Raw genomic sequence first — 27,096 nt, forward strand, 5'->3', positions numbered from 1 at the left:
GAGAACATGACAGCCGAATTAACAGAACAAATCTGAGAAAGAGACAGAGACTGTAAGAGAAGGGGGTGAAAAACACACAATTCAGGGCAACTTGAGTCCAGGCAGCTCCATCAGTTGCTACGCTACCAGCCACAGTAAGAAAAGCTAACAGAGAAGGGGGCCAGGGCGTTAGAGATATTGTTGCTTTGCAAATTTCACCCCCTGGCCTCCCTCTATGCTCAAGAGGGAGACGTGTAATTAGTCTCTGAACCCCTGAAATGGCTGGAAGTGACTAGAACGATGGACTGCTCTGAAGCATCTGGAAGGACTGTCCATGTGGATTAAGAGGCTTATCTGTATATTCTACTCTGTTTGTGGGGAGAGATTAAGAGAGGACTGCCCCCTTTATGTAAAGGAACTGAAGAATTTGTTTCTTCCAAATCCCCCTCCGCCATGCCCCCAGGGCTGCCTCTGCACTCTGCACATCCCGCCTGCAGAGTTAGCACAGCCTTAATAACCGCTCGTTGGGAAGGACTTAGAAACAACAGAACGCTGCAAATGTCCCATAGACCCCTGTCCTTGTCCCCAGAGGCCAGGGCTCTGGCTCAGCCAGTTGGACAGCAGGCTCTGAGAGCAGGGTGAATGGCTTCAAGCTGGTGTCACAACAGCCAGGTGCTTCTGTGGCTGGACAGAACACAAGGAGACAGAAAGAAAAAGCAAATTGATCTCGTATGACACGTCAGACACTACTCTGGATATTTCTAACAGTTTTTAAAAGTACTTCTCAAACATACCCCTGAGCTCAAGGAAACAGGCAGTGACTTCTGAGGGGTTATACAAAGCCATGGAGTTTTCAGCCACAACACCTCCCTAAAACAAAATTCTACTTCAAGGTACAGAATAAAGTAAGTTTGAATTTTCACACACAGAAAAGATTTAAAAAAGACCAGCTTTATGTAAATTATTGCAGAGAATACAAAGAGAAAAAATGCTTCCAAACTCATTTGACATGCCCAGGATAACTGTCATACCAAGATTTTATAAGGATATCACAGGATTTTATAAGGATATCACAGGAAATGTTCAGGACAATCTCTCTGAACATCCTACCTATTCTATTACCAAGCCAAATCCAGCGATATGTCAAATGAATCATGACCAAGGTGGGTTTATTCCAAGACTATATATACAGATGAGATTAATATTTGAAAATCGATCAGTGCAGCTCATCATATTAATGAAAAATAAAAGTAAAAATTATTTAGTCTTCCCGAGAGATGCTGAGGAAGTGTTTGATGAAAGCCAACATCCATTTATCATAAAAATTCTCAGCAAACCACAAATAGTGGGAAAGTCCAATAATCTGACAAAGGGTATCTAAAACAGAGCTCTAACATCAGCATGAGGGGTAAAACAGTGAATGCTTTTTCCTGATTTCCCCAACACTCCTGCAAGTTTCAGCCAATGCAATGAAGAAAAAGACACAAAAAGATAGACTATGTACTCGCATATGTAAAAGATTTCAAAACCTCAAGTTACAATGAAAATTAACAAGTGAATTTAATAAAGTTCCATATGTTGAAATCTATAGGGTAGCTGCAAACGATTATAAAATAAAATGTGAAGGATGCCATGTACCCATTCAATGGTAATAGACACCATAATCATGGCTACCTTTGGGGAGGGATTAATTGACTAGGAAGGCACATGAAATAGCTATAGTACCAGAAATATAGCTTGTATCTGTGTATCTTGATTTGAATGATGGTTCTATAGATGTACACTTATGTAAAAGTCTTTTAGCTAGCCACATAAAATTAATGCACTTTATGCCCCTTAATGAATTGTTCTAACTCAGTAATAATAATAATTGTGGTATGTGGTATATGTCTACCATGGAATACTATACAAACCATAAAAAATGGAGACTTTACGTCTTTTATGTTTACCTGGATGGAGCTGGAACATATTCTTCTTAGTAAAGTATCTCAAGAATGGAAAAGAAAGTATCCAGAATACTCAATACTATTATGAAACCAATATATAATCACTTACACATTCATATGAACGAGAAAACACAAATATAGTCCAGAAAGAAGGAAGGGGGATGAGAGAGAGGGAAGGGAGAGGGAGGGATGGGGGAGGGAGAAAAGAGGGGTGGGGGGAGAGTGATTGGAGGGAGGGTATTTAGCAGGTTCTCACCTAATGTGCACAACGCAAGGGTATACTTCAAAACACCTGAGAGTATATTATAAATGTCTTACCAAAAAAAAAAATAAGTGAGGTGATGGTTGTGTTAATCTGTTTGATTTAAACATTCCGCCTTGTATATCAAATCATCACATTGTACCCTATGAATGTATACAGTTATGATTTAATAAAAATTAAGTTAAAAACAATAATAATAATCACAAAGTACTTATTAAAGTACCAAGAACGTATGAGCATATCAAGGATGTACATACCCGTACATGTGCATGTGTGTATGTTTATATATGCGCACATTCTTCTACACGAATGTTAGCAAACACTACTGAGGTCAATTTTAAAAGGTCTAAATACGTGGAGAGAGCCCATGTTCATGAATGAGAAGAATCAATACGGTAAAGTTGTAGATTCTCCTCAAGTGGAACTAGATGCTATCCCAACCAAGTCCAGCAGTCTTTCTCAATAATTTGACAAGCTTATTCTGAAGTTTATATAGAAATGTAAAAGACCAGAAACACTCAAAACAACACTGAAAAAAGGAAGGAAAGTTGGAGGCTTACATTTTAGGATATCATTAAGCTGCAGAACTGAAGACGGCGAGGCATTGGACAAAAATAGAAAAAAAACAAGAAACAGTTCCGTACGGCCATAATCACTTGATTTAAGATATGGTCGGCACTTCACTGTGACGGGAGACTTGGGATATTCTCAACAAAAGATGTAGGATTGCTTAGCGTACATATAGGGAAAAGCAAACTCAACAATGGGCCACCTCACACCACAAACAAAGTCAATTCCAGTGCCATACAGACCTAACTATGAAAGGTAAATAAAGCTTCTTTGAGGAATCTTCACACTGTTTTCCATTGAGATCATACTATTTTACATTCCCAGCAGCAGTGTAGAAGCATTCCCTTTTCACCAAATCCATGCCAACATCTATTGCTTACTGACTTTTTAATAATGGCCATTGGAACAGGCATAAGGAAACATCTCCATGGGGTTTCAATTTGCATTTCCCTTGATGATCAGCAACATTGAGCATTTTTCCATATGTCTGATGGCTGCTTGTCTATCTTTTAAAAAATGTCTGCTAACATCTTCTGCCTTTCTCTTCCAACTTTCCCACCTCATCTTTAATCCCCAGGAACAACTCACCTGTTCTTCCTGTCTAAAATTCTGCCATTTCAAAATAGACAACATGTAACATGTGGGCTGGGCTTGTTTCCCCCAGCGTAATACCTTGGAGATTAATCCACGCATTAATAGTTCATTTCTTTTCACTGCTGACTAGTTTTCCACGTTATTGATACACAAGGTTTGTTTTAAACCATCTGCCTGTTGAAAGTCATCTGGGCTGTTTCCAGTTTTTGGCTTTGATAAATAAAGCTGCTATGAACAATTATGTGTAGGTTGTCGTGTGAACGTAAGTTTTCATTTCTCTGGGATAAATGCCTAAGAGTTCAGTTGCTGGGTTTTATGGTATTGGGAACTATCGAACGGCTTTCTAGCTTAGCTATGCTATTTCACATTTCTGCAGTCAGCGTGATCAACAGCGCTGGTCACTACTTTGTTTAAGCCCTTCTGATAAGTATGCCATGATATCTTTGTGCTTTCAATTTTACCCTACCTTAATGTCTAATAATGATGAACATCTTTCAAGTGCTTGTTTGGCATATGTATTTCCTTATTTAACTTTATTTTTCATTTCAAATTAATAGGAGGGTACAAATGTTTAGGTTACATTGTTTTCAATTGTAAGATAAAGTTATAGCTACAGTTGAGCCCTTCAAAGAAGTGTCTGCTCATATTCATATTTTTTGCTCACTTTTTAATTGGATTGTTTTGTTTTGCTAGTGAGTTTTAAGAATTCCTTATATATTCTATATACTAATCCTCGGTCATACATAGGGGTGGCAAATATCTCCTCCCACTCGGTAGTCTGACTTTTTATTCTCTTTGCATGTGCTTTCACGGAGGAAAAGTTTTAATGATGATCAAGTTCAATGTATTAATTTTTCTCGTAATAAATCATGCCTTTGATGTCAAGCCCATGTTAATTTTTTACTTTTAATTATACTCAGACTCATCAGTGCTCCCAAATCCCTTGACATTCCTCACAAAACCCTGTTCAGTCATTGACAAACACACGACTACACCTTGTTCTGCTTTCTACCATAGAGAGTTTCTCAATAACACAGAAATGCTGAAAAGTTTTGTCTGTTATTTTAAAAGTGTGGGTGGCGCCTGGGGTTCAAGGAGTAGGGCGCCAGCCCCATATACTGGGGGTGGCGGGTTCAAGCCTGGCCCCAGCCAAAACTGCAAAAAAAAACAAAAAGTGTCAGTGGCACTGTTCCTTTATTTTGTAGAAATATGATATTTTTAAAATTATAGTTTCAATTGGGATGATGGATAGTTCATTAAAAATGGGAAATCCAAAAACTATGCTCAAAACTATTAAAAAGATGTAAGACTGTAAAATCAGGACGACTTCCCCGCCGGGAGGTACGTATGCCAGGTGGCACTATCCTCCAGAACCTTCTCATGGAACCTGACAAGGAAGAAGACAGGACACTACCCCACATCCAATCAGTGGCGCAGTGTGAAGCAGCTGTCAATCTGGAAAAGTATAAGATATATGTGGATACTTATTTAACATTTGACTTTTATTATTATACGTCTGCAACTTTTATTATCATACATCTGCAAAGAGCTAAAACTCAGGAAATTCTGAACAACATCTGCATGAGACCATCCCTTCTGCGTGGATGTTCACAGACCATTTGGGGGCAGCCTCTGCGATGGCCCCACTGATTCATGCCTCCTGGGATCCACATCCTTAGGTAACCCTGCCCGTTTGAGAGCGACTTTTTGCTAACAGAGTCGAGCAAAGGTGATGGGTTGTGATTTGTGAAATTTAGTTGCCGTAAGACTATTGCTCCCCCCCCGCCCCTCCTGGCCCCTCTCTCTCCATCTCCACCCGCCCGCCCCGCCTCCCTCTACTGGCACTGCCATCTAGAGAGTGATCTCATGGAGAGTCTCACATAGAAAATAAACGGTATCTTCAGTTGACAACTAATGAGGCTTCAAAGCCTGGCAGTGTCTACAGGAATGACTTTGAAGTGAGTCTTCTGAAGCCTATCACATAAGTTGGCTTGGGAGCAGCCCCTCCCCCAGGCAAGCCTTGAGATGACCATAGCCCCACCCTCTCCCCAGGACCACCCAGCTGAGCTGCACTAAGATTTCTAACCAGTTCCAATAAGACAGTACAGGTTTTGCCTGTTTTACTCCACCGCATTTTGGGACAATTTTTTATGTAGCCATAGATGAGTAATACACCATACACGTTCCATAGAAAACGAATGCTTTGATGGAAATCACCAGACATCATTATAACTCAAAAAGTCTTGGCTAAGAGTTAAGATGACTTATAAAAAAGAAAGAAAAGAAAAAGCACAATCGAATACACCAAAAGAAGAAAGAAAAGCTTGACACTTCCTTTAAGATCAGTTTCAGAATCACCTTTGAAGGTGAAGCTCACAAAATTTGCAAAAGCCTGGAAAAGACATGGCTGACTCTGTCTGAGATAAAAATAAAGGGAGGCAGCCTACTCTAATGGAAGGTTGCTCCCAAAGGACACATTCTAATGTACTAAAGAATGTACTTAAACCTTTGGTAAGCCCACCGTTTTATTTTGCAGAGGGAAGCAAACATGAGAATTAATATCCGCCCATTTTTATACATTTCCTCTGTGTATTCTACAATACTGATGCCCATGAAGGTTCTAATTTGCACATTACTTGAAAGGAAGAGGGGAGGGATGAAAAAATGGTCAACAAGATATGCAAGGATGTTGCATAGATGGAGCCCGTGGAGCAAGACAGGCGGGTTCCATGTCTGCAATCAAGATGTTATGAATTACAATGTTTTAGCAGGTAGCATCATTTAATGAGAAAAGCTACTTCTAAAACATACCTCTTTATTTCAAATCAATGGAGTGGTAAAATGGAGGAAAAATTGTAAAACTCACCTTTGTGGTCCTACGTGCAATGAAATGAGAAGTGAATTAGAAAGCTTGCTCTGCTTCAAAGATATACCTTGGCCTATTCAATGGGGCCCACAGACAGTCTCAGCGAAATTGCTATCATTCTTCATTGAAGAAAAACACATATAAGTAATAACTAAGTTTAAAGAAAACTCTTCCCTAAAGCCTCATCTAGATCTTAATCACTAAAGCAATCTGATTAAAGTCACATATACCAAAGGACAAACAGGTTTAATGTAGCAATTTTCCCAAAGTATTAACCTTTTTTGTAAGAAGAAAAAAAAATTGATCTCTAATGGTATCATTCCTATAGAGCTCTTCACAGCTTGGAGGCCTTTACAGTCTCTCCAAATTGCCCCATGAATCTCCTCTCCTACCTTTGATTCTCCTAAAGGAAAGGAAATGTAACTTTGGTTATATGTTCCTCGGTGGAAACCCCAATGAGGTTTCCCAACAGCTAGGGTACACTCAAGATTGACCCTGAACCATCGATGTTCTGCCCAGAGGCTGATGAGGGAACATTGAGGGGTCTCAGGGTCAAAAGCTAAAGGAAGCAGCTCCTTTACAGACAAGACACATAAACTTAGCCCCTCTAAGAAATGGGAGAGTCATTATTAAAACTCTGCAGGGCTTGATCCTTAGTGGAGCTCTCTGAAAGGACTGAACATACTCTCGCCTAACTGGCAGACAGCCTGGGTCCCTCCGAGCCCATTCCCCACTAAGCTCCAAACACTGCTTTTACTACAGGTTCTTTGTGTCAAGCTACCCGACTCTATTTAGAAACTCTTTAGCAAATGCACCAGTGGCTCTAAACTTAGCTGCACATTAGAATCCCATGGAGAGGTTTGAAAATTCCTGATGCTTCGGTCTCAACCTTTACCGATTAAATCAGAATCTCTGGGGTAAGATCCAGGCATCTGTATTCTTTTAAATTCCCCAGTCGATTCCAATACACAGCCAAGTTTGAGAACCACTGGGCTGCAACATTCACCCATGCACTCATCCTAAACACTTGTTACATGTGTGGCCTCTGGGTGATTCCCCAACCACCCTGCTCATTAGTTACGAATGTATTTATCCATGTCTCTAAGTCCAGCAGCAGAGGCAACAGTGAATGCACACATGAATGAATGAACCAACGAATGGCTTTCCTCATCTGCCTCTTCCTGGCTTGGGATACACGGAGGAGCATAAATGCTTAAAGATAGCTTTGCACAGATTAACATTATCACCAACTCACAACTATCTAACAGCAAATAATGCCTGAAAAGCTAGGTTATAAAGAGGAGTGACAAAGGAAAAGAAATCCAATCTCATGTTTTCTTTGCAAACAACCTAAAGAGGAGTGAAAAAGTGCGGTCTCTGGGGCTCAGTGCAACACCTCTCACTCTGTACCCCCCACAAGAGAACTTGAATACTGAGAAGCATGACATATGATCCTGAATTGCATCTGAACTATGAATGATCACACACACCGAATCATCTCTGATAGGTCATCACACATGGTCATTGTGCATCTGCTAAAATAATTGCTGCCTTCAAGATTCTTTTAAACTCTCACCTGCTTTAGAAGGCCTTCTAGGAGACCACCAGCTTCTCAGACATGCTCCAAAGTGCAGTGCAGCAAGATTAAATCGGGGGCACGCCCCTGGATATTTACTTACAAATTGTTTTAATGATCAACTATGTACTTTCACTTGTAATGGAAAACTTTCAGACTTCCATTATAGAGCTGATCGTGGTATGAGTTCTCCTTTGAACAATCAAGGAAAATGTGTGTCTTTTGTAAAAGAAAAAGTACTGGACAAATAAGAGCATAGATAGGAAAAAAAAATTATGAAGGAGACACGAAAAGGACTGAAGGGCAGAAAACTTGGCCAGAGACTCTGCAGCCCGTATCCTCCCATCGTCTCCAGGGCGTCAGTATTTACACCTGTGTCTTTCTCCCCTGCACTAGAGTCACCACACATGGGGAGGACGACCAGTTATTCTTGTTTTCCTCAATGGGCCAATCACTGTGCCTTCCATAGGAATTTTGAACAAAAATAACCATTTCCCTTTCATTGTGTTACCAGTCTCACTTAGATTAAAGGCAATTGACAAAGGAGTAAGCCCAAAAACAATTCAGGTCATTGCTAAAAATACAAAATTGTCATTACCCTCAGGAGCAGCCCTAAATAGATGAGGTGCCACATCTCTCTCCACCCCTCACCTCCCCACGTGACCACCCGACCACATCCCGGTCCTTCTCCCTGACATCAGCAGCGACAGCCTGACCCCTAACTCCTTTTCCACCAGTTGGACCGCAGGGTGAAGGATCCGAGAAAGTATTTAAGTCACAAGAGATTTGAGAAATTTCTTGATACAGTGTTTGACCCTCTCTAACCTAGCATTTGGGCTTTTGCAGAAAATTCTCTCTGACACAACAAAACGCAAACCTCATTTTGATGTGACCACCAGCTTGAGAAGCTCGCCCAAGTCACCTTGCCCTTTCTGCCTCTGCCCTGGGTTCTGCAGCTCCTGTGGTCCCTCCCACCCAGCCTCAGGACTCCCCTCTCCCCTGCTGTGAAGCCTGGAGGCTGGGAGGCCCCCCTCACGCAGGCTGTGTGGCATAAAAGGATCTGACATGGCTTAGGAAACAGGCGCAGAGCACCTCAACCACACAGAGGATATTTTCTCTGTTAAAAAAATGTGTTCTCACTTAAGAATGCTAATGGCCCATGCACAGAAATAAAATCCCTGACCTACTTTGAAGCTGAACTTATTAAACAAGCCGACCTTATTACTCAGAAGAGACTGTAAAACAGTAGAATAAAGCCCAAATAGAATTCCACCCATCCCTCTCCAACAGGAGCAGCCATGGAAAGAGGGTAAGCATGTCCGAGCCGTGCACTGGGTGACAGGAGCCGGAATCCACTCCAGCTTCCTTGCTGACTTTGTGCAAGGGGTATGTGCCTGTCCCTCCTTAGGCCTCAGAACCCTCATCTAGGGGGCTGGACAAGGTGGTCTCTGAGATCATTTCCATTTTCCATAACTGGAGAGTCTATTTTTTAAGAGTATAGTTTTAAAATTAAAAAAAAAAAAAAAGCAATTATCAAGCCCACGTTATTAGACACAGTAAGGCTAGTGAAGAACCAATATCAACATTCTGTCTCCGTGGAGGGCATAGCTGGGCAGAGCAGGCCAGGGTGGTCTGAACTGATTAATGGATTTATTTCCTAACAGCAATCTGAAAGCCTGCACGAAGCTATGGCAGGCATAAACACAACTGTGTCTGCAACAAGAATTCCCTCGGGCTCTCCACCTGACAACTTTGGTTTAGCTGAATGAATCTTTCAGGGCATTTTAAAGCGCTACACGGTTACGCGTGGCCATCCGCAGGTTATAATCAGATGTATCACACTGGGAGGGAAGAGCGTGGTGATACATTTCCACGGGGTTTTAGGGCAATAATGTGAGTTGTTCCTGCCTCACGGTGGAGAAAATGCTGGAGCTGCAAGGTAAGTCATCGGACCAGACCCGGAGAGAGGCAGGAAGGGTGGCTGACTGACATCCCAGCAGGCACTAGGAGCCCACACACTGTTGGATTAGTCAGTCACCGTGGGTGCTACCGGGGGATGTCTAAATGGTCTCACTCAGAAATGTCATGGTGCCACGTGGTGGGAGGGCCACTCTCCAGGTTTCAGACTCAGAGACTCTTTCGTTCCTTTCATCCTTAGAATCTGCTCACCCTTCCAGAACTCAGAAAACAAAGCCACCTGTCTAAAGAGATTTCCCATAACAAATGGACCTAGGCTTTATGGAATTGCAAGTCTCACGGTCTCCCAGGGCTGGTCAGAGCAGATTCAGGGAGTGAAGTTGGGTAAACAAAGACCAAGGTTGAGAAATCCTGCAGAGAGAAAATGTGATGTCCCAAGGAGGGATGTGGATGGGCCAAGCCAGGGGACACTTGGACAGCAAGCTCAGCCTGTCCCACTATCACACTCTGTCCAGCCCATCACAGTTTGCACCTGCCCACCATGTCCTGTCCCACCCATCACAGTCTGCACCTGTCCATCACAGTCTGCACTCCCCCACCACATCCTGTCCCACCCATCACAGTCTGCACCTGTCCATCACAGTCTGCACTCCCCCACCACATCCTGTCCCACCCATCACAGTCTGCACCTGTCCATCACAGTCTGCACTCCCCCACCACATCCTGTCCCACCTATCAGTCTGCACCTGTCCATCACTCTCTGCACCCGCCCACCACACCCTGTCCTACCCACCTTCCCATCAGTCTGCACCTGTCCATCACAGTCTGTACCTGCCCACCACGTCCTGTCCCACCCCTCACAGTCTGCACCTGTCCATCACAGTCTGCACCCCCCCACCATGTCCTATCCCACCCTTCACAGTCTGCACCTGTCCATCACAGTCTGCACTCCCCCATCACATCCTGTCCCACCTATCAGTCTGTACTTGTCGATCACAGTTTGCACCCACCCACCACGTCCTGTGCCACCCATCACAGTCTGCACCTGTCTATCACAGTCTCCACCCATTACAGTCTGCACCTGTCCATCACAGTCTGCACTAGCCCATCACACTCTGTCCTGCCCATCACACTCTGCACCTGTCCATCACAGTCTGCACCCACCCACCATGTCCTCCCACCCATCACAGTCTGCACTAGCCCATCACAGTCTGTCCTGCCCATCACACTCTGCACCTGTCCATCACAGTCTGCACCCGCCCACCATGTCCTGTCCCACCCATCACAGTCTGCACTAGCCCATCACACTCTGTCCTGCCCATCACACTCTGCACCTGTCCATCACAGTCTGCACCCACCCACCCATCACAGTCTGCACTAGCCCATCACACTCTGTCCTGCCCATCACACTCTGCACCTGTCCATCACAGTCTGCACCCACCCACCATGTCCTCCCACCCATCACAGTCTGCACTAGCCCATCACAGTCTGTCCTGCCCATCACACTCTGCACCTGGCCATTGCACCCTTTGCACTCAAGGGCCTGCCCACCCTCTGTGGGAGCCTTGTGGAACTTTGGACAGAACTCTGCTTGTACTCCATGGTTGGTGCTCTTGTAATTATGAGCTTGCTCTGATGCTATTCAGCTGCTGTCTGAGCTGTTGAAGAGTCTTCAGGTCCTGGGCCCCACAAGATGCACTTCTCCTTGACTCTGTGTGTCACCTCATTAGCATCTCTGGGGATCGGCACCCACACTGAAGAGCAGGCAGAGAGCCCAAGGTTGCCAGGAAGGCAAGCTGCACCCGCTGCAGAAACTAAGATGCTGGGGTGAAAACTCATGTAAAGGTCTCCAGAGTCCTGAATATGTTCTCTGCTCTGCCTCTGATCAGAGCTCTCTGGACTGACTGAACCTTTCATAGAAACTTTTCTCCTTACCAAAGAGCAAGAGAGCCTGAGGGATGGCTGCCCTGTGTCCCGTAATGAACATGGTACCTCGGACAGTAGGATAAAGACCCAGGGCATTGCATAACGGAGAGAGTCCTATTCTATGCCCAGCAACCTGCAGTGGGAAATGAAGGCAGGTCACAGCCAGGAGGTGTCTAGTCACATTCCTCAGAAAGACAGGGGGAGGCTGGGGCTAGATCCCAGCCCTCTGGATTCTAAGACTCTGCCTGCCACAATTTATATTTCTCTGAGCATCCCCGAGGAGGAAATTCCCTAGTTTTGTTTTTACCTCTGAATTTTAATTTATAAGTCTTCTGGTGAAGCACCTTCCCAAATTCCTCTTAAAGACCCTACCCCACAGCCAGTCCACGTGGCTTGTGACTGACCCTGCCATCAGCACCAAGAGTGGGCCCTGATGGGCTCTTCCATCAGCAAGGCCCCGTCAGCCCCCACGGTTGAGAGGGAGGCAGGCACAGGCCCTAACGATGCCCAGGGGTGGTAGAAACAGGTTGTTCAACTAACACCAGAGAATGTGGGGTTAGTAGTGCAGTGGTCTTCATCTGACCGTGTGGGGCCAGAGAATAGGAATATGGAGGAAGTAGAGCCAAAAAATAAAGAAAAGGCAAAGAGAAGGAAAGGGAGAGAAACTGGAATGCTGTGAACCCATCATATGAGCCTTTAACAAGCTCACATTGAAAGCCAGTAAGACTTACTCTTTGACTATTTCCATAAAATAATAAATTCCCTTGTTGAGAGAGGAAGGAAGGGGGGAAGGGAGGGAAAATAAAGAAAATTGTTACCAGGAATGGAGTGGCTGCAGATTGAGCCCAAGCCTAACAGTGGCCTTGGCCGGGCTGGTAGATATGTGCAGTGTTCACAGCACCAGAGAGTTCTCAGAGTCCAACTGACGCTCCTGTCTCTGCTCCTTGGACTGCCGTCCAGGCTTCATTCATTTCCCAGATCAGCACTCATAAAACCTCATCAGCTGTTGTAGGAAGAAGGTTAGAGAAAATCTAGCCTCACTGTTTCCATTTACTAGGGAGATAAGTTGACCTCAAAGAGGGAAGGAACTCATCCAAGGCCATACAGTGATCTAAGGAGGAGGACACCACATTTTCCTGAGGGACTTTGCAAAACCAGATGTGACCTTGACCTTTCCCTGCATGTGATCTGTGCTCCCCACTGTCCTCTAAGAAAGAGAAGAGCAGCCCCTGACATCCAGGACCTGCTCCAGTGATCTAGGACTTGATGTTGTGAGAAATTGGCCTGACATTCTCAGCCAGGCTGCTCTGTCCTCCTCCGGGAAGTGGACAATCTCACAGAACGCCAAGATTGACCAGGTCACTTGGCAACCATGATAAAGTGAGGCAAGATAAAGCCAAGGTCACTGTGCAAACTGCATAGTACCATGCATCCCCCTGGTGCACTTCAAACGAGTGACTGCTGCAGTTACCCATGACAGCTTCAGTCATGCTCTAATATTTCCTCTTTTGAGACAAGTTGACTCTGATATCGAATCACAGAATTGTCCCCACTTCCTAAGAGCTTGATCTAGAGAAGACCCCCAGTTTCTTAGGACCTCCTAAAGTCAGCCACCCTAAGGCCCAATCCCACAGCACCTTCTTTCTGAGACACCCCATTGTTCTCCATGGAGCGCATTCTCCCTCCCTGCAATGAGTCGTAAACCCACCTTGGTTCAGCTACAGGTATGTTCCTGATGGTCTTTAGAGGGAGGGCACTGACATCTTAAAAAGAAAAAAAGTGCTATGTTTATGGCCTGATACAGAATGCCCTCCATGAGGCCACATCCACGTTCCTCCTCCCGTCTGTGCCCTGACTCACTAAATAGCATGAGGGATCTCTGTACCTTCCGCATGCAGGTCCTGCTACCTGGAAAGACCTTCCTCTCTGATGCTCCTGGAGAACGAGTTTAGGAGGCCTTCTCTGATACCTGGTAGACTAGACCAACCGTCCCTTCTCTCCACCATGTCCCTACATCACACATCTAGCTATAATGCACACATCACAGTGTACTGTAATTATGCATCCCCCTTTACAGACCCAACCTTCTGAACTGCAAAGCTCTTTGAAGGGAACGGTTGCACAAGGTCCAGTGCAGGTCCACAGCAGAAGTTCCACAGAGTAGCTGTTTACTTTTTTCCCTAAGTATCCTTCCTATTTAATTATTCCTATATTTAATGTCATATTCTAAGAGTTAAAAATAATAACCCAGACACCTGTGGAGATGAAGGTCTGGTCTGTCACACTAGCATCACTTGTCACCTGTGCAGTGCTCTGTGATCTGCAAAGCACTTCCTCGTCACCTTGTCTCACTGAATGCAGGGCTCATGGCAAGTCTGGCTTGTGGCTCAGATACTTCGAGGACTCAAGGCTGGGACAAAAATCAGGGAATAAACTGTGGCTGCAGTCAATTGGTGACACGTGGTTGCTACACCAAGTTCCCTAGAGGCCCGGTCCACTCATGGGCTCATCAGCAAAGATGTCTCTGAGAGCTGAGTCTGATATTTACAATCTCACCTTACGTAGGATAGGCAAACATTCTATGAATTCACCATCCCGGTGTTTGAACACTGGTTGAGAAGTCAGATAGAACTGGGTATGTGAACAGAGCTTGTCACTCATCAGCTCATGACTTCGGGCAAAGTACTCACCACCACCCCCCAGTCTTGTTTTCCCAATCTGTAAAGGAGGAGTTGTAGTTGTACCTACTTCATGGAGTTGCTATGAGAATCAAATGAGAAAATTCAAAGGTTGAGAATGTATATGGTGTCTGGCACATGGGAAAAATAAGCATTTAACTATAAATAGTTAAATGTTAAGTATTAACGTGACCATGTTATGAACATCACCCTTACCATCCCTGAGTAGGATGGTCCTAGGCCTGTTTGCCATCAGATAAGTCCCTGCCATTACTGTGCTCTGTATAAGGGGAGAGGTTGGGTGGGTAGAGTAAGGATGACAGAGAACAGGTTTCCCAAACTCCTGTGGTCAGTTGCTTCTGGTTTGCCCAGTTAGACGTACTGTTGAGAGGTTGGAGGGAAGTGGGAAGGGAGATTCCAGGGCATGTATATATGTCCGTCTCCCTCCCCCATCCTTTCCCTCTTCCATTTCCTCTCCTTCTTCTCTCTCTCTCCCCCCCCCCGGACCCCCAGCCTCCTCTGTTCTCCTGTCTCTCCTTCCCCTCCCTTAGGCAGGGGCTCCTGAAGCATTTCCAGCTCCTGCTGAACTTTCCTTCATGGCTTCAGCTTCTTTCTAGTAACCCAGAATTCTTAACTCCAGTAATACTGTCTCTATCTTCTGACCAGCCTAAGAGGATGGTAGCAGCTTCTGTGTTTTGTTAATCTCCGAATTGGCTCATCTTTGTAGCCAAGTTCCTGAGTTAAATTCTTTCGGTTTGAAATACCTAGAATTTGTATAATAAAATTCTTTCCTGGGCCTTGATTAACAGATACACTGGTATGTACATTTGAATGAGTTTTCAAAAGTTTGTACTGAAGACAGTATAAAACATACGGGCACAGGGACACCTCAGCACCTGTCACATAGCAGTCACCTTGAAAATCTGGTTACTTCTTTCTCTGTTGCAATTTTTTTTTTCTGTACAAAGATCTCCCTTCAAGAAATCTACTTTCAAACTCTAAGAAAATAATGAATGAAACCATGTCGTAGTCTACGATGGTTATTACAAAATTACCTATCACACAGAATCATGAGACTAAGAATCCAATTATAGAATATTGTTGTTTGACTCAAATTTCTCCCTCCCCCCAAAGGATATTTTGAAGTCCTAACCCTGAGGTCATTACCTTATTTGGAAATAGGCTCTGTTGCAGATGTGATTAGTTGAGATGAGGCGTTATGCTGGGGTAAATGGGCCCCAATGTGGGTGATGTTTTTAAAAGAGTAGAGATGCAGAGACAAGAGGAGACTGCAGGGTGAAGGCAGAGGATGGAGTGATGATGCTATAAGGAAAGGAAAGGCAAAGACTGCCAGTGCTGGGGATCCAACACAGTCACACATGAACCCCCTCCCCTCCTTCTAAGACAAGACACGAAGATCTAGCTAACCCCGTCCGCCTGAGAAATTCAAACCAAAACACCGTAACTTTCCAGGTAAGTTGCGGGATTGGCCCACCCCCACGGCCTTTTATAAAAGGGGTCTCTAACGTCCCCTAAGTGCAGAGGTCACCTTTGCACTGCCCAGGCGAATCACCCTCCCCTTTCAGCCAGCAACCGGAAGGAGCTTGGAAGCAGATTCTTCCCCAGTGCCTCCAGATGAGAATTCAGCCCAGCTGACACCTTGATTATATCCTGAACAGAAAGCCCAGTCATGCCGTGGCTACAGGCCAGGTCTCCGACCCACAGAACTCTCAGATAAGAAATGCATTATTTTAAGCTGTCAAGTTTGTGGTAATTTTTTTATCCAGCAATAGAAAATCAATACAGGTGGATACATTCACTGTTCTAAAATGTTATGCAACTATTAAAGGACAAATAGGCCAAAGACGATAAAGGAACACACAAAACATGTGTAATATAATATTAACTTAACAATGTGTGAAATGAAATGGTGATTTTTTCTGACGGCATCTATACCAAATACGGGTATGTGTGGATAAAAGCAACACATCAGAGAGACTTCGAATGTACTGGGGTGACAAAGTCATTGGTTCTGGGGTGGTGCCTGTGGCTCAAGGAGCAGGGCACTGGCCCCATATACCGGAGGTGGAGGGTTCAAACCCGGCCCCAGCGGAAAACTGCAACAAAGTCATTGGTTTAAGTTGTCTCTACTCTACTGTCATCATTTTAAGAATTTAAAATATTATAGAAGATGAAGATTTTCCATGCCCCCAGCCCACCCTGAACAGACCAGTGTAGGGTCTTTTAGCCACACATAATCCCAGAGGCTCAAGCTACTTGAGAGAGAGGACTACACGAGAACTGAGGTTTAATAAAATTCCATCCTGGGGCCTGTAGCTCAGCAGCTAGGGCACCGGCCACATACACCCAGGCTGGTGGGTTCAAACCCAGCCCAGGCCAGCTAAACAACAATGACAATTGCAACCAAAAAATAGCTGCCATTCAATTCTACAATTCCTCTACTAGGTATATATCCAGAAGGCCAAAAATCACATTATAACAAAGATATTTGTACCAGAATGTTTATCGCAGCCCAATTCATAATTGCTAAGTCATGGAAGAAGCCCAAGTGCCCATTGATCCACGAATGGATTAATAAATTGTGGTATATGTACACCATGGAATATTATGCAGCCTTAAAGAAAGATGGAGACTTTACCTCTTTCATGTTTACATGGATGGACCTGAAACATATTCTTCTCAGTAAATTATCTTAAGAGTGGAAGAAAAAGTATGCAATGTACTCAGCCCTACTATGAAACAAATTTATAGCTTTCATATGAAAGCTATAACCCAGTTATAACCTAAGAATAGGGGGAAGGGGGAAAGGAGGAAAGGGCTGAGGGAGGGTAATTGGTGGGACTGCGGTGCATCTTACAAGGGTACATGTGAAACTTACTAAATGTAGTATATAAATGTCTTAACACAATAACTAAGAAAATGCCAGGAAGGCTATGTTAACCAGTGTGATGAAAGTATGTCAAATGGTTTATAAAACCAAAAAAATAAATAAATAAAAAGAGAATATGTTGTAGGAAAAAGTCATATCATGGAAAATTATTAGCTATGTGGATCAGAATTTAATTATATTTTAGATCCTAATTTTCTCCATATTAAAAAAATACAAGCCTACTGAGTTCTAAAGCATAAGTTTGCTTTTAATAAGTTTTTTTTATGTTAACATAAAAAAAAAATAGCAGGGTTTTGTGGTGGGCGCCTGTAGTCCCAACTACTTGGGAGGCTGAGGCAAGAGAATTGCTTAAGCCCAAGAGTTGGAGGTTGCTGTAAGCCGTGATGCTGTGGCGCTTTACCGACATAGTGATACTCTGTCTCAAAAATAAAAATAAAATAAAATTCCACCCAAGGGAAAATAGTTTCTTAGTTAAGTTAATACTTCATAACATCACAAAGAACTCTTTTCTTTGAAAATTTCAAACAGGCCCTCCCTTCTGCAGTTCACCTCTTTACCCAAAGTGGGAGGAACACAGCCTGTTCTTGGGACTGAAACAACAGCTTATGCTGAGGTCCCAAAGTGGCAGGGGTATTTTATCATTCCTATGAATGTGTAGGTGATTATATACTGATTTCATAGTAGTATTGAGTACATTGCATACTTTTTTTTCCCATTCTTAAGATACTTTACTAAGAAGAATATATTTCAGCTCCATCCAGGTAAACATAAAAGATGTGAAGTCTCCATCTTTTTTACGGCTGCATAGTATTCCATGGTGTACATATACCACAATTTGTTAATCCATTCATGGATCAATGGGCACTTGGGCTGTTTCCATGACTTGGCTATTATGAAATGGGCTGCAATAAACATTCTAGTGCAAATGTCTTTGTTGTAAAATGATTTTTGATCATCTGGGTAAATACCTAATAGGGGGATTAAATATAACTATAGTACAGAAAGAAGGAGGGAAGAGGAAGGAGGGGGAGGAGGCCAGGAGGAGGGAGGGTATTTGGGGGGACCTAACCTAATGTGAATAATGCAATGATACATTTCAAAACTATTAAGAATAGAGTATGAATGTCTCTTACCACAACAAATAAGTAAGCGAGGAGATGGTTACGTTAATCAGTTAGATGTAAGCATTCCACATTGTATATCCAATCAGCACATTGTACCTCATAAGAAGCCCAAGTGCCCATCAACCCATGAATGGATCAATAACTTGTATATGTATACCATGGAATACTATGCAGCTTTAAAAAAAATGGAGACTTTACCTCTTTTATGCTTACATGGATGGAACTGGAAAATATTCTTCTTAGTAAAGTATCTCAGGAATGGAAAAAAATATCCAATGTACTCAGTACTACTATAAGACCAATCTATAATCACTCACACTTTCATATGAGAGATGAATCACAACTATAGCCCAGGATGAAGGAGGGAAGGGAAGGGGGATGAGAACGGCGGGGGCTGGTTCAATAGAGGGAGGGTTAATGGTGGGACCACACCTATGGAGCATATTGCAAGCGTACAAGTCAAATCTATCAAGTATTGAACACAAATGTCTTAACATTGTGATTAAGTAAATGAGGTGAAAGCTATGTTAATTAGTAGGATGTAAGCCCTCCAATTTGTACAAACAATCAACACATTGAATCCCACAAAGGCATACATGTATTCATGATCTATGTATATATGACTTAATTAAAAAATGCATTAATGTACACAGTTATGATTCAATAACGAATTAAAACAGAGAAAATGCCAGGAAGGCTATGTTAACCAGTGCGATGAAAATGTGTCAAATGGTCTATAAAACCAGTGTATGGTGCCCCATGGTTGCATTAAGGTACACAGCTATGATTTAATAAAAAAAATTTTTTTTAAATTAAAAAAAAAACAGGGGTGCTCTATACTTCCCACACTTCCAAAATTCATTTCTCTTAGGTCTGTCTGTATCACCCTTTTTCTCTTCATTGCCACCTTCTAAGTAGCTTGAACGCATTCCTTGCAGGTCTGCCACTTCCTGAACAAAAAGTCCAGCCATGGCCAAGGCTACAGGCCAGGTCTCTGACCTTCAGAACTCTCAAATAATAAATGCATTATTTTAAGCTGCCAAGTGTATGGTAACTTTGTAATGCAACAATAGAAAATCAATACAGGTGGGTACATTCACTGTTCTAAAATATTATACAATAATTAAATGATAAATAGGCCAATGACCATAAAAGAACATACAAAATATGTGTAATGTAACATTAGATTTAAAAAATGTGTCAAATAAAATGGTGATCTCCTCTGACGGCATCTATACCAAATACATGTATGTGTGGACAAAACAAAACAATCAGGGAGACTCCCGATGTCCTATGACCTCACTTTCATAATAAAGTCACCATGAAGATAACTGTTCAATACATCGTATTTCTCTGTTTTCCCATTTTTTGGCTGTGTGATCTTGGAGAGGATAGTCTCGCAGAGTTTCAATTCTATAACCTAAAAAATGGGTCAGGACTACACACGCCCACCGCCATAGGTTGTTAAGATTTGGCATCAACAAGTCCAACTGGCATCGTGTACCGCCAAGGGTGGAACCAGCGGGAGAAGACACCAAATTCCATTCACGCACGCAGAGAATGTGCAGCAAGTGGTACAGGTGGGACCTAGCAGGTGCAGGCGTGGAGGCAGGTAACCAGCTGCCTCGGGCAACTGACAGTCCAAATTCTATGTGGTCCAAATGTAAACTCAGTAGCATGCCAGGCCAGTGGCTTGCTTTGGTTGTTAAAATGTGAGGGCAAAGGTTTTTTGGTGTTTCTGGATGGAAAGAATCGGTGCACAAATTCCCATAGCATCTTTTTCTTTGTCACAGTTACCTGCAAAGTTCCAGATGGTGGCTGGTCCCCTACAAAAGGACATGTATAGCGTAGAGCCCTCTCCAACATCCAACAGCCAAGGAAGGTGAACAAAAAATAAACCCTGTTGTTTATAGCCTCTGACTTGGGCGGGATGTTTGTTCCTGTGGCATTCTCTGGTATACAGCAAGTGGGGAAAATGAGGCTGGGGCATGAAGTCATTGGCTCAGGTGCACACAGCTGCTAACACCAGGACTGAGACTCTAGTTCAGGTGGTTTGACTTCTGCTCCTTGATGCCTTGACAAGCCAACACTTTGTTCAAGTGGAAGCAGGAATGTGACAAGTGTCCCACTTCAAAATAAGGAGCATCATGTGCCACATTTTCCAGGACCGATGAGCCATTGATGATGTGGGAGACACCAAGTGCAAGTGCATTTCAACAGAAAGAGGTACGTTGTTAGGAAAAGAATCTTGAGTGGTATCTTTTTCTTCCTCTAAAGAGGCTCCTGAGGAATCCCAGGGGCCAAGACGGTCCCTTTCCCCAAATCCCACTGGATCTAATTATGGGTCCGACCCAGCCTGGATGTCAGCTTAGTTTTTCTTAGGCTACATCTGGCTTGCCAGTGTGTGGGTTGGATCTTATTGTAAGAGAAGCAAATAAGCCCCTACTGAGAATTTTAGCTTCTAAGAGCCAGGTTGCGTGTACTTTCCCCAACTGAGGATGTACAATACATCCTTCGCTTGGCGAAGGTAGTGCACATCTGGGCACCCTGAGGTCGGCAAGGCTGAGCATTAGGATACACAGACTCAGCCCACCTCAGCAACAGACCATCAGTGTGACCTCTGTTCTACCTTTAGGCCTTGGATTCCCTACTATAACACAAAGAGAATGGAAAAAACATATCTAAGGCGATTTCCTGCTTGAAAACATAATAATAAAAACTGACACCAACTCTCACCCATTGCTGGTAGGCATAAAAATGGGTCCAACTCCTATGGAGAAAATTGAGCAATATCTATCTTAAAACTGTTTAGCAATCTCAGACCTATGAAATTATGCTAAAGGTAGAAATGCATGGTGAAATGATGTTTGCACCAAGTTATTCACTGCAGTCTTGTTTGTGATAACAAAAAACTGAAAGTAATCCAGTGCCCATCCATAGGACCAAGTTAAATAATTGATGGTGAACCCATACTGCAGAACACCCTGGAGCTATGTAAAAGAGCAAAGAAGCACCTTATGTCTGAATACAGAAAAAAAAATTCACGGTACATGAAGTAGGGGAGGAAAGACTCAATAGAGTGTGTGTAATATGCTACAATTTATACAAGAGAAGAAGAGAATGAAATGGGAATTTGATTAATCTATGCATGAAATACCTTTGGAAAGATACAGAAGAAAATGGTAACACTGGTAATCTCCAGGGAAGAGAGAACGGTGTGGCTAGAATAAGAAACGGGAAGAGGAATTTTCAATATATACTCTCTTGTGTGTGTTGATTTTTGAACCACACAACTACATTACCTCCAAAACAATAAAAGAAAACAACAACACTGCAATTTTTTAAACTTTTGCCAGTCAGGGGTTGAATAAAAATCAATAAAATACCTGAAAGCATGTTCTGAAGATTTTAAAGAATCTCAATGATTTTCCTCCATGAGCCCAGTATCCAAAGGGTCCTGGGAAAAATCTCTCTCTTCTCTCTTCCCAGAATACATCATACTCTCTGCCTCCGGGCCCCTGCTCTTCAGAAATTTCACCAAATACCTCAAATTCAACTCTTTCATCCCTTAACTTTTTTTTTCAATTATGAAGAAATGCATGCATGGATAAGAGAAGGGAGACATTGGAAGGAGCAAGCAGATCTGGTTCTAAACAGGGCTTTAACGCCTCACATAGCTGTTGTAAGCCCTTGGCCCTCTCAGGCCTCAGATTCTCCACTGGTTCTAAAAAGACCATGGAATAGATGAGGCCCCCAAACCTCTTCCATCCGGCTTTATCTATCTAGGATTCTAAGAATCATGTGGAATAGAGAAAAGGCAAGGCCACACCCTGCAGGGTACTTTGGGACCAGCTGTTGATATGTACCTTCTCACTCTACTAACCACCTGTCATCTGGCAACATCCTCTCTGGAACAGTGGAAGTGTAGCAATTATGTGCCAGGTGCTATAGACAGGGGACAATCCTGCCTTGATGGTGATCACAGGATAGCAGTATAAACTACACTGACTAGGAGACAGAAAGGTGATTTCACCTCCAATGTCCTAGGACAAAAACTGCCATATCGCACCATGACTAATTGGCACTGGACTTGATCTCCTGGCAAAATCATCATAACACTACAAAGGATGTAGGAGCTGTTTGGGGTTTTTTTTCCCTCCAGTTCAGGATGGTGACCACTGATGGAAGGAAAATACAGAAATGAGAGTGGTGTTTATCTTCACTTTCTACCTAAGGGGATCTTTCCAGACCCTGCATGGGGAGGTGGAGCCCAAGCAGAGCACAGCAGCCCTGCTGAACTGAGGAAGCAGAACTGGAGGTCCTGGACTGCTGATGTGTCTGGAATTTGTAAAGCAGGGTAGCTGGGAGAATGTACACGAATTCTCTGCCAATTTTTGGATGATGGCTGGCCTGCACATATGATAGACACAAGTCTGTAAGGTCTAGAAAAGGGTAATTGATGCAGAGCTGAGAGCTGAACAGAAAAATATCAGAGGTTGTACGGGAAACACTGGCATCTTGGCCCACCTGCAGAGGAGATTCAGTTGAGATCCCAGAAAGAGCAAGTCACAGTAGCAAGTACCACATCTGCAAGTAAAAACCTTTCGCTAAGATGACTGACAAAACCAAAATGGATCCATCCTCACATAGTATTAAACAATCCTGACAGTTTGAAGAGGGCATGTCAATAATTTAACTGCCTACCGGGATAAAATTCAACATCCTTTAAAGCCAAGTGATGTGATCCAGACGACCTACAGCATATTATCTATAGTTCCTATGTTAAGAAACAAGAGATAGACAGATAGATAGAAAAGCAGTAAAATGTAGCAGACCCCAAGATGCTTCAGATATTAGAATCTGCAGATGGGAACTTTAAAATAACTATTGTAAATATGTTGAAGAATTCAAAGGAAAATCGGATATAATGGGAGACCAGCTAGGGAATCACAGTTGAATAGAAAGTAAAAATAAAAGTACCAATTCTATCCTGGAAAAGTCTCATATCTGAAATGAAAAGTTTACTCTGGGTTTAGAGGCAGTTCAGGCAGTGCAGAAAAAAAAAAAAGTCATTGAACGTGGAAACGGATCAACAGAAATTCTCCAATCTGAACAATTCAGAAAACAAAATGTTTGAGAAATAAAGACTCAGTACAATCAGAGACAATATCACGTACTCTAACATGTATATTTGGAATTGCAGAGAGGTAAGTTAAACGGGCAGAAAAAGTATCGGAAGGAACAGCATCACAAAAGATGAAAACCAAGTGTAAGGAAAGACTTTTTTTTTTTAAGTTTTTTATTTTTTATTATTCAAAAAAGCTTTATTTTCTTATTTAGCTTTCTGACTCTGTGCTTATACTTTCAACACTTTCGCAATGATTTTCTGCTCCTCAATAAGTAAAGCACACTTGACCCTGTCACAAACACATTGAGCACACATGGAACCACCATGGGCCCTGCTGATGTGTTATTTTGTTTTGGACAACCTCATAAGAACTTCAGGTCTCACAGCACGATCCCCTCAAAGTCATCCTGGGCACACGCCACATGTAGACTTTGGTGCCTTCCCAACCTTCTTGGTGTAAAGGTAAACAATTCTATTACCAGGGGTTCAGGACAGCCTGGTTTTGTTAGAGTCTGTATTGTAGAAAAGCCTACAAGGGTAGGTCAAATGCTGCACCATTCTGAGTGCCTCCAGACAGCAATTAAAACATTGCTGAGAGTTTTAAAGAAAAACTTAGTAAATCAAGAGATATACCATATTAATGGATTGGAAGATTCCATTTTACAAAGAGGTTAATTCTCCCAAAATTGTTCTATCAATTTAATATAAATGTTGGTCAAAATTCCAAAATGGATATATTGGTGCTAAAATGTATACGGAAATGCAAAGAACCTAAAATAGTCAAAATAATCTCAATAAAATGAAGCCCCTGTGTGGAGGTAGAAGTACATGGGAACTCTACACTTTCACTGACATTTTCTATGAACCTAAAATTACTCTAAAAAATAACACCTATTGTTTAAAAAGTGCTTGTGCCGTGGTGGGGCTTGCCTTCTTTCACTTCTGTCATAAAAAAATCTTCCTATGCTGGGTAGCTACTACCACAAAGCTGGATCTCACAGTAAAAACAGCAGAAGTCTGAGCTGGCCAGACCCATAGCTTGAATAGAGCCTTTCTGCTAAACCCAGTCCAGAACAGCTGACTCCTAACTAAACCATGTGTGAGTAAATAAAGAACTGCTATTAAAAGAAAATAGTTGTAGGACTCCCATTGATTTTAAGCCTACAGTAAAATTTTAATAATTAAGACAACAAGATACCAAAATTATGACCAACAAATAGATTGACACATAGAACAGAAAATTTATAAATGGGCTCTTACATTTATGGCTAACTGATATGTTACAAAGACTCAACTGCAATGATTTGGGGAAAGATGATACTTTTAATAATGGTGCTGAGTCAACTGAGATCCATACAGACAAAATAAGCCTTGATCTCTATATAACACTTTCTACAAAAATCAATTTTAGATGAAGGACATAGACCTACACGTGAAATGCTGAATCATAGGTCTTCTAAAGATAACATAAGACAGTAAATTTTTGTTGTTAGGGAGCAAATTTCTTTAATATATATAAATAAAGGAAAAGTTGATAACTGGACTTCTTTAAAATCAATACATTTATTCAACAACAGATACCGTTAATTAAGTGAAAAGTGCATGCTACAGAAAGGAAGAAAATGTTTATAGCCATGTATTAGACAAGTACCCATAACCAGTAAACTAAAAATCAATAAAACACAATTCAAAACAAACAAACAAAACAAAAAAGCAAAAGACTTACATAGGCACTTCACAAAAATTTGTCAAATGTGTGTGCATGTGTGTTACTCATCCTAACTAGTCATCAGAAAAATGCAAGTTAAAACCACAAGGAGCTATTACAATATGCATGCTGGAATGGGTAACATTAAAAGATGACACCAATCTGTCACATAAGACAACTATTTGACAGTATCTCTTTTACTCAAAGAATCATTCTACTCCTAGTTATAGATGCCAGTGAAATGGAGCTCCATAATACCAAAAACAAACAAACAAAAACACATATAGAATAATGACAGCTGCATGGTTCATTATACCTAAAATAGGAAACAACTCACAGATCTGTAAGCTGTAAAATGGGCACAGTTTGATACATTCATACAATGATATACTATTTAAAAATGAAAACGTGAACTATTGCTATACACAACATAAATGAGACTATCATATATAATTTTGTAATGGAAGAAACAAGATAAAGAATACATAATTTGTGATTCCATTTATGTAAAATTCAAAAAGAAGAAATATTCCTCTAGTCACAATACTTCTACAAAGGAGAACCAATGACATAGAGTGGGTGTAAGAAATGTTTCTAAGGTCCTGGTTATATTCTATATCTTGCTCAGGATTTTTTTATGTTAGCATATTCAATTATGATTTGTACCTTTTTCTACATTTATGTTATTCTTCAAAATAAAAGTTTATCCCTCACCCATAAAAGCAAAGGCACTGCAAGAGTCCTGTTGAGATCTGATGGGAACTGAGAGAATGATCATTATGATGGTAGCACCTCACATGTGCAAATCAAGAGAAGTGTTCTTTCTCGAGTCAGAAGAGATAGGGACAAGTCTACAGACCAAGCAGAAAGAGCCAATAGATGAACATCACTGGGTACCTAGAGAGAAGCAGAATGGGCAGCCCCCAGCCACAAGTGAATGGGGACACCTCTGATGAGAGTTAAGAATAGATAGGGAGGGCGGCGCCTGTGGCTCAGTGAGTAGGGCGCCGGCCCCATATGCCGAGGGTGGCGGGTTCAAACCCGGCCCCGGCCAAACTGCAACAACAACAACAAAAAAAAATAGCCGGGCATTGTGGCGGGCGCCTGTAGTCCCAGCTACTTGGGAGGCTGAGGCAAGAGAATCGCGTAAGCCCAAGAGTTAGAGGTTGCTGTGAGCCGTGTGACGCCACGGCACTCTACCAAGGGCGGTACAGTGAGACTCTGTCTCTAAAAAAAAAAAAAAGAAAAAAAAAAGAATAGATAGGGAGACAGGCACACCTGAAAAAGAAGTGGTAGATGTTACAACAATAGGGGCCATGCCTACCACAGGCCATCATCATGAACTTACATCCATTTGGAAAGGACTCCTAGGTTTGGGGCAAACAATGCAGATAGAAGAGAAATAACAAGGAAATAACAAGCTTCATTTATTGAAATATCATTTATCATTCATTCATATTTTGGAATAAGAAACCATTCTTACCCTTGAGGAGGTAATATCTCTTATAGGATGCCAAATAAGGAAGAAAAGAGCAGTTAATAGACATTGCACATTTCCCATGTCCCAAACTGTGAACTTACGTGCATGGTCAATGTGTGACAACATATATACCTCTTAGTGGTGAGATAAACTCACACTACTACCATTTTACATAATTTAATACTGAGGCTTGACAAGGTAAGCAACTAGCTCAAAGTTACCTGCGTGTACCTACTGGATCCAGTAGCAGAAGAAACATGCATATAAACAGGAAATCACTGAACAGTATAGTGAGAGGAGTGCTGCAAACATGCAAACTGTTATGGGAGTCATAAAGGGCTCAGTGAGGAAAGTGACACATGGGTTAAGTCTTGAAATAACAGCTCTCCCAATAGAAAAAGGTCAAGGATGAGAAGAGATTGACTGATGTT

At 42.3% G+C, this 27,096-nt stretch overlaps 1 protein-coding gene and 1 pseudogene across 7 annotated transcripts in view; both read right to left on the reverse strand.

Annotated features, from left to right (window-relative positions):
- Positions 1–27,096, reverse strand: part of PTPRT (protein tyrosine phosphatase receptor type T) — a 1,115,914-nt gene that overhangs the window by 603,232 nt on the left and 485,586 nt on the right. The gene's annotated exons all lie outside the window — the stretch shown is intronic.
- On the reverse strand, positions 23,682–24,035 carry LOC128573667 (60S ribosomal protein L34-like; annotated as a pseudogene).

This window comes from Nycticebus coucang, chromosome 21 (genome assembly GCF_027406575.1).
Source record: "Nycticebus coucang isolate mNycCou1 chromosome 21, mNycCou1.pri, whole genome shotgun sequence".
Classification (NCBI taxonomy): Eukaryota; Metazoa; Chordata; class Mammalia; order Primates; family Lorisidae; genus Nycticebus; species Nycticebus coucang.